We start from the raw sequence: 9757 nt of genomic DNA, 5'->3' as shown, positions 1-9757 counted from the left end.
CGCACACATAGACACACAAACACACACGCTCACCCATCACCTGCGGGAGCTGGAAATTGGTGGTAGCTGCAGATTTATGGTTAGTAGTCTGGCTCACTCCCTTTGTTATTGCTGGCGGTCTGCCACAGCTTCCCTATCTGCTCCCATGACCTGATAGATCAGGGCAGCACGGCAGTGAGCTCCAGCCAGCAATTAGCGTCAAAGCCAGCAGCGAGCCTTTAAAATATATCTAAGCAAGACCCATCCTGCTCTATGTTTTATCATTAGATCAAGCTTGACTACAGCAGTGATCAGATTTATGGCTAAAATTTAAATCTGTTTGATGACGCAGAAATGTGTTGAAACTGGCACTTGAATTGAGGCTTTTGCTCCAATTCGCATAATGAACCCAAACCCAGTTACAGCTTACAAAGTGATTAGATTGTCTTCGTGTCTGTAGCAGGTTACACACTAAACAAAGAAGATGCATGACTAGTGAAAATATACCACCAATGAATAAGGAAATTATTCAATTTGACAGATAAAGAGTGGTTCAATCAAGGCTTTCATTAACCCGCGGCTCAGAGAGTCTATTCTGTTTCAACAGTTTCCAACATTTCACTCAAACAAGTGGACGGCACTAAAGACAATAATTTGAAGGTGGTTGAGGAGGAGGAGGAGGTGGGGAGAGAAAATGCGCTTCCCAGTTTTTCTCTCCCCTCTGCTCTCTCTGACCATAAATCTTCTGACACATGATTATGTCAGTCATACTTTTGTTTTTCCTCTGGTTGAGACATGCACAAGCACCTGAGCGCTGCACACTAAATTGCAGAGCACAAGGTTGTCTTTATGTGATTCCAGAGATACTGTATGGTTGCCGAGCTCACTCGTGCACTCTCTTAACTCTGTTTGAGACTCTGAGATGGAAGCTGGAGATAGCCGACAATATCCACTCCCCACAAGAGAGATCCTGGCCCTCGCAGGGTCTATCTGACTTCCCATGGTCTATCTGATTTTACAAGTAAACACAGTGGTCAAATAGCTTCAGGGTATTGTCGGCGGTATTAAGGTAAGAATACAGGCTGGATAAGCTCTCCTGGGGGATTTTGAGACACCCATTTACAATGATATGAATGAACATACCAGCCCGCTTAACCTGCCCTTGAAAGCTTTTGAAATATTTAATCATGGAACAGAAGTGCATCTGAGACACGGGGTAATAAGTATTTTGAGTGAGTATGTCAAAAGCTGCCTTTGAAGGTGTGTAATGGTGTGTCTACAAATGATCCGAGAACCCCATATGATACTTTTCCCCTGTTTTTGGAGTGGTTTGGAACAGGGCTATAGAGGACCCTCATGCCTGCCCCCCCAGCAGAGGACATCACCTGAGCTGAGCTTACAGTAATCCTCCCACGTCTCGAGCATCCTGACCCGGGATGTTTTGAACAAAAACACCAAACTCACTACAACCCCGTAAGACTCAGAGACGCTTAGGAAATATCACGGATCATCATCCAGCGTCATGACAGTCAGCCGGTCTGGTAGCACCTGACAGCCTTTCCTTGCCCTTCCAAAGAGAAGACGCTATCTCCTCACTTTGATTTAATTCTCTCTTCTTGGTTTCACAGTGCAGCTCACCTGTAGTCACATCTGAGGAAACATTTTTCCTTAAAAGTGCTCACCTCGCCTTTTAAATCGATTTGTAATGGAGCGAGGCAATCATTTAATTAGATCCTGACATTTGAATTCAAAATTTCTGTCACAAGAAAAGAAAGGTGCGCAAACAAGCTGCTGGGACGTAAACGTTCTGCGTGTACTTTAGCAATGGTGTCATAGCTTCCAAGCTCCTCTCTCTTGGCTGAGTTCAGAGAGAGTTGCAATGAATTCTCTCCTCTAGCATATTGCAACCTGTCCAGACACGCTCCTAAATGTATCATTGCAGAAAGCCATGAAACAATTTGAGCTGATGCTGCCAGTTTAAATAACTAAACCGTGTGGTCAGAGCTATTATATCATTAATCTTCTCCCTCTCTCCACTCATGCTTTGCCAAGAAATGGAAACACCCTCACCTTCAACCCAAAAGAGGTAAAGAGATACCTGAAAGTACTTCTTTTGATATGTATCCCTCAATGCTGGTGACAAAAGTGTTTTGAAGTCAGTGCCACAGACCCTTTCAATCATGTTATCTTTATTTTATTACCTGCCGCTGGATTGACATGCATGCTCCAGAGAAGTCTTTGAAAGGTATTTTTCAACATTGCTCCAACCTTTCCAGTCCCACCTCTGTGTCTACGGGACCCTAGCTGGCCATAGCATGTGGTTAACTGTGCACACAGTGCCATGAACTGTAATAACCACTTGTATGAGAGTTTTATGTCTGTGTGGCTCCCTGTAAATAATAGCCAGTGTTGGCTGTAAACAAGGTAAAGGCCTGATGTCTGACAGGTGGTATCTCAGGTCATTTTGTTCATTCGTCACATTTTCCATTACAATGCCGGGACATTCATGATTACAGTCCAAATCCACCTTTAAAAGTTTTAATTGAAAAACGGGGGTAATGTGAACCAAATGACCCCAGAGTTGTGGAGGTTTCTCAGTGACAGTGGTGGATGATCCTACAGTTCAGCGCAGGGTTAGAGGTTTGTCTGCAGGGCAGGGATGGATGCTCCGAGGTCAGCTTCAGTGATGGTAATGAGATAAAGAATAGAACAAAAGGGACAGGGGATAAAGAGAGCAACGAAGGGGAGCGAATCTCACTTTCACCCTCCTTTAATGACTTTAAAGAGGCTTTATACCTGCAGTGCATTGATTTATGGTTATTGTAATGTTATATAGGTCTTGTTGTTGTTGCAATACTGAGGTCAGGCAGTACAAATGGCATTTCTTGGATGCTTCATTCATTAGCGAGTGTCTCCTCCTGGCCTAGTTAAATCCCGAATGAAAGCCTGATGGACAGTGACTCATGATACTGTGCCAGACAATGACACCCTGAAGGCTTTCTGGCAGGAAGTCTTTAGACTTTTTGCTCTTTTGCAGGCAAAGAAACGACCCTGTCATGCACTGACACTGATATTAGTAGGACATGCAGAGAGAGAACTGCTCTGTGTAGAGTCTCCTCCTTTTCTTTTTTTTATCTCCTACAGTTGCCACAAGGGGAAGAATAAAAGCAGGATCTGGACTATGATCTGATGTCACTTGTGACTCCTGAAGAGGGAACAAAAGCATTGTCAGCTGGCACAGATGCCGCAGCGATCAGTTCCATCATAAATCACTGCTTTTAAAAAGGCTAGGTGTCTGGTGACAAAGTGAGACGTCTGAACAAAGCGGTGGAAGTAGTCCTTCGTGGTGCTTGAGATGATGTTTTCTCTCCAGATCCAGACTCTGAGAATCAGGATGCATTTCGAAAAATGTTGTTATTTAAAAATGATGTGAAATGCAGGCTGATCTTAGAAGGCGCTGAAAAAGAAAAGTACACAAGTTTTCTTTGATCATTTTGAAAATTCAAGATCTTAACAGAAAAAATGTTAATTTGCGTCATATGATGTTTACATTAACAACAACAACACAAAAACTGAACCTATTATACTAGGTCAAAATTGCTTTATTTAAAATATTTGTGTCTTATTATTATTATTATTTAAAATTTCTTCCTTTTTAAACTGAAGGGTTAAAACTGCCATTAAGTAATGGCTAAATGCCAAAATGGACCACAATAACAGATTTTATTAGGCACTTGGGGGCAGCAAAAACAAGCAGTAAACACTGACAACATCACTTTTTTAGATGACAAACTAAATAGCAGCTGCTTCAAAGCCCCTCCCATATTATGGACCTTTTTGGAGCAGTAAGCTGATGAATTTAAATGTAATAGTCACTAGACATTTATTTATTTCTTCTTCTTCTTCTTCTTTTTTTTTTGCTTCAATAGTCTAATTTAGTGATATAAAACTATTCTATACTGTATGACACAAAACCTTAAGGCTATATTTTGTAAAACTAAAATAATGATCTAATAAAAGAGATTCACAGGGATGTCATAGAGCAAACAAAATCAGGTACAAGCTGCATAGATCGCCAGTCTACTGCAGGATCACAATTAAGGACAGACAACTATTCACCAGTTCAGCAATCACCATTAAAAAGCATGTCTTTGGACTGTGAGAGAGCACATGCAGGCCTAAAAAGAGAACATGCAAACTCCAGTGAGAAAGGCCCAGGACCTTAAACCCAGGACCTTCTTGCTGTAGGGTTACAGTGCTGCTAACCACAGCAAAACTGTCCCACTGATAACATTAAAGTGATTATGAAAGGATATCACTGTAATGCAGTGGTTGTGAGTTCAGACCTGCTGGTTGGCCAGGATCTTTCTGTGTGGAATTTGCATATTCCCCCCATGCCTGCTCCAGCCTGCATGTTGGTTAAATGCTTAATTAATGTGAGAGTTGTGTTTGTCTGTGTTTCTGTGTTGGCCTAGTGATTGGGTGGGAACCTGTCCAGTGTGTACTCCACCTGTTGCTCAGTGGCATCTGCAATAGAGTCCAGATGTCACCAACCTCCCACATCTTGCTGGATAAGTGGTTGAGAAAACAGAAGGATGGATGGCAGCTGCCTTAAAGACTAGACAAACAAACTGGCAAGATGGCTTTTAGAAGTTGAGTGTGCACCAGAGCAGCCTAACAGGTAAAAGCTCATTGGTAGCATGGGCTACATGGGATATTATGATGTCAACCCACTGTGCTGCAGCAGTAAAGCTGAATGCTGCCAGTCGTAAATTTATGATCAGCCATTAGGACAGTGAGGTCCAGACAGGTCCAAACAGCAGATAAAATGTTTCTCAGTTGTGCTGAGAAGCATAAAAACTATTAAAGGCAATGTACAGACAACCTGGGGGAACAAACAAGCTAAAACAGCTACACGTAAGGCAGAGGAGAGCAGCTCTTGATGGATTTATACTTAAAAATTTCAGAAGCTATTTTGATAGTCTTAACGTTAGAGGATAATATGTCTCATATCATATATCTGAACAAGATGTTATAAGTTGTAATGTATGTAATAAAAGGACATTTTTTGTCTATTTAAGTTATTAAATTACCATTATTTAAGTAAGAAGAGATATTTTTTATGAGATCCACGGTCAGGACATGTTCACGGACCCAGTAGATAAAACCAATCCATAATCTCATCAAGTTAGGTTCCATTTTCCCAAGAAGAAATAAAAAGCAAAAGATAAGGATGTGTCAGGTTTGCCAGTGCATAAATGACAGGTTTATCTTCAAGAGAGGCAGACAAACATTACCTCAGAGCTGCCTCTTCCAGTGCTGCTGCAGACTTGCTGCACACCCGCAAAGACAGCGTCAGTTCACCGAGTCTGTTCTGATCTGTCCCGGGGGAAAATTCCTGTCTAGTACTGTCCCCCTCTGAAGTAGACTGTAGTTGTCACTCTTGGGTCATATGATGATATATTTGTGTGCTTCAATGATGGAAAAATACCACTATTGTGAACTCATGCATGAACAGTAAGTCTGAAAGACGTGCAGGATTTAGATGGGGACTAGACAAGGTGTTTTAGATATAGAAAACAAAGTGCTTAGGTTAAACTGCTTGCTGGATTATTAGTTAATTCCTGGATCAACTGTTTAGCTTTAAGGCTCTATACAGGAGAAGCGTTTGGGAAGGTGAGTGATATTTGAGGGCAACATATTTCAACCACCAAAAGAAGTGGCAACAAACATGACTCGGTGACTGAAAGTGAAATAAACTTTTGCTAAAGATTGCGGGTTAGATATATGTGCAGTGTAAGAAAAGACTATGTCCCTCCTTTCACAAGCTGCCTCAAAGCCAGTCATGCAGGTTTTCTGTAATTAGATGAAAAATGGCTTTGGTCCCTCAGGGGTTTTGGCCACATTTGAGAGACAGAAGAGGTGTCTTTGCGTGCTTTTTTGTGTGTGTGTGGTGTGTGTATGTGTGTGTGTGTGTGTTACTGAGAAAGGAGAAACGCTGACGTACAGAAGAAGCACTGACGGTTAGTACGAGTATATAGAGGCAGGTGGCAAATGAAAAGAAAACAGAACATAAAGTATCTCAGTGCTGTCCTGCTCCGCCATGTTTGATTCTTCCAAAACACACTTCCTTATTTGATGTTTTGATAATGGTGTTACAGAGCACCATCATCATCATCTCCTGTGGGTGTTCTCTACTCACTCTCATCCAACCCCTCAGTGACCCATGGTGATGGATGGAGTCTCATGTGTTCTGTCGGTATGTGAACCAAAATCGTCAGCATGGATGCCAGTATAGCTCACTGGGTTGAGAATATGACCTACTGCAGACGCCTGGGTTTCAGCACACTCTGGTTTGTTTCCTGCACGTCACTCCCCCTGATTTCTGTCTCTTTAACATCAGCTCCACTGTCCTTTCAATCAAAGTCTTTTCAGTTAAATTCATCTGAAAAACAAGTCTAAAGAACTGTACAGGTCTCACGAGGCTTTAAACTGACCTAGATTTAAGGGTGTCTGCCATTTTTTCTTTGATATAAAATACATGACAGGCAGTAAACTTTGTAAATCAACATCAATCAAATCTACATTACCACATCTGTCATCACCATGGAGCAGTGACACTGTTACAGTCTGTTTAAGACTGTGTAGAACTCCAAACGCCACTGGCATCGAGCATCCCCCGGTTTATTCTCCAAGACTACAGCGATTTGTGTTAAATTGTGTGAGATTCCTCCCTAAATCCTGGTGATCAATCAAAACATTTCCAAAACAAGCCTTGGGTAACATATGCAGGAAAAACCCTGCGGAGGAGGAGCTGAAGATGGCTTAGTTGAGTGTAAACCCCCTCCTCCCCGTCCTGGGTGAGTTTGTGATTAATCTAAGTTGTATCAACAAAATCAATATTTTTGCTCTGCACAAGAAACAAGCTTTGAAACTCACAATATCTGCTAACTAGGCTAATCTTCAGCCCGAGCAGATGTTGTCTGCGGTTTGATAGATTTGGATGAGAGTAGAAACTGTCTGGAGCTCTGAAGCCTGCCAGATGCTTCTGTATCAACACCTCTTTTATCACCTGATGAGAGTCATCCTGCCAACTATGACAGTAATTCCATTTAAGAGGGCCACACTGACAGCAGTATCATCCCATCATGGATGAGTGGCATTGACTGAGTGCACATATTTACATTTGACACGTGTTTTCTGAGAGTAGTCCTGGTTAGCGAGTGCTGTCGGCCAGTGTTTGGGCTTCCTGAATTTATGCATTCAACAAAAAAAAAAAAAAAAAAAAAAGATGAGCACATTCTGTCAGAGTTCTGTGCCAACCTGCATAACTGTATTTGCACATGGAAACCGTGTTTCATGTGTAGGAGAACACCACTAAATGGGCTGCCGTGATGTAAGGTCAATCCTCCTACATTAACACCCAGGAACACAGCGATTAAACATCAAACTCCTGATTCCTGCTACTGGTAGGAGAAGAAAATACCCAGTCAACACCACCACCTGATGACTTTCAGCCTTAGGTAAACAGACTGTCTAATGGTAAGAAGAACTAGTGTTTTTTTACACTTGTCAGGTTATACAAACACATATGACGTGTGTCTCGCGCTATAATCAACTAATCAAGTGGCCACAGTGAACAATACAGCAATGTGCTTTAAATAGCCTCCGTGGCTTAGGTATGTCGACGTGCTGAGTTTTATGGGAAGACCAGCACACTAGGATTTGGCAGCTACTTATACTCACAGGTTCTAATTAAAACATGATAAACACTTTTGTATATTTATGACTGTTCAGCTGTGTCTCACTCACAAAAACAGCAGCGTTATACAGAAAGGCTTTTCTTTCCTTTCCTTTTTTTTTTTTTTACATACCTGTGTTTGATGTGCAAGTCAAAACTGCACCTCACGTTAACCGATTCCTGCCTGTTCTTGTGTGCTGGAACATCTTGATGCATCAAATTTAATCCTAATGTAGATTAAGGACATGAATAAACAGTGCAGGCAAGAGCGTCAAACAGATTAAGAGTTTTAAAAGAGCATTACGACAAATTATACTGCTTTGATGTCTTTGCAGAGTCAAAATGAAAAGTCCTACAGTTCTTCCAAAGTGCAGTGCTGTTTTGCACTGCTGTGCTAAATGTATTCTTATTCATGATCGTGGATCCAGAATAACCGGGAACCATCAGTTTAAACCAGGTAAGGGTTTTTTTTTTTCAAATTTGCAATCAATCTTTAATGGCATCAGATGCAGTTATACTATTTTTGGCTCCTGGTTGTCTTCACTGACTGACATTATTTTAGGGAACGCTAAAAACAAATCCCTCTTCACATTTTCTTTTCACTGCAACATGCCACAGCAGAGTCCACAACTGTATGACGATTGCACCTTGAAGAGGAAAAATGCCTTTTGAAATAACAAACACTTGAAGCCAGCTCATTACTTGGGTGACATTGTTTCTTCCAAGGCAAGCCTCAACTTTTCATCATTATACAACTCTCCCATTGCTCACCAAAAGAAAATTTATTACCCTCGCTCAAATCCACTTAGGACAGTATGCATTCCATAGTTGGTTGGCTATGAGAGCCAAGCAGTTTGAGATGAATGCCTTGCACCAGCTGAGGAGATGTCAGGTTTGAAGCCACGCCTCCAGTGATTTTGACCACAAATAGATAAATGTGGGGTAATTAGTGCAGGCATTCAAGAACATGACAGCTATTCCAGAGAATCTGCAGAGGTGTGCTAGCAGCTCTGTGACTCTGCAGCTAGTAGGCGCAGCAGTGCTTTGAGCTAAATCCTAATGTCAGACTGCCAGGGCCTGATTTAGCAACTCGTTGCACCAGTGCAAACTGGGTTTTAGTGTTAAAAAAAAATGTTGGTATTTACATAGAGAGCACAGTGACAAGATTATGTGTAAGTGGAACTTGCAGGTTTTTAGGGCTGACCTTGCTGCATACATATTTCTGGTACTTCCTCATTCAAGGCTTATATCAAGCACAGACACTGATTTACTAATGTTTGCAACATGAAACTTACTGCTAATTGCACCGATATTTAACACTGAACATCAAACTCACCCTGTTTACTCACAATGTGGGCTGCCACTGTATTTAATCATTAGTTATTATTAATTTCAGGCTCTCCTTTACAGTGTGTCTTTGTCCCGTTTTCCCCACCTCACCCCAACTGGTCCTGAGACTGGTTCTGTTGGAGGTTAAAAGGGAGTTTTTCACTCCAACTGTAACCAAAGTGCTTACTAAAAGGGGGGTCATATGATTGTTTTGGTTGTCCCTGTTTTCTTTGCATTATTGTAGAGTCTTTACCTCACAAAATAAAACGCCTTGAGGCAGCTGTTGTTGTGGCTGAATTAAACTGAACTGAACAAAAAAGGATGTCTTATTTTTTGCACTTGATATTGAAATGAACTGACGGCGCCTGTGTTTAGAGAACAAGACAGCTTTTGTGAACCATCTGTAAAACTAACCCCACCTGTGAGGCCCATACATCAAAATATTGTATTACATGCTGGTTGGCAATTTGTTGGCTTAATTTTGCTTTCTTTTATAATTTTGAGATGATCAAACAGACAATTAAACAATACCTATAGAGAGACAATTATATAATGCAATGTGACATATTGTCTTTAATTCTTAGATACTGTTGTTTCTGAATCGATCTTCACAAATGATAATCCATCCATTAGCTTCTGCTTGTCCAAAGCTGGGTCAGCGTTTGGGTTAAATTCTGTCACTTTTTCATGGTTCTCAGAGCAAAGAAA

This window comes from Oreochromis aureus, linkage group 20, assembly GCF_013358895.1.
Source record: "Oreochromis aureus strain Israel breed Guangdong linkage group 20, ZZ_aureus, whole genome shotgun sequence".
NCBI classification, from domain to species: Eukaryota; Metazoa; Chordata; class Actinopteri; order Cichliformes; family Cichlidae; genus Oreochromis; species Oreochromis aureus.
The sequence above is the reverse complement of the archived record's forward strand: the minus strand, read 5'-3'. Positions refer to the sequence as shown.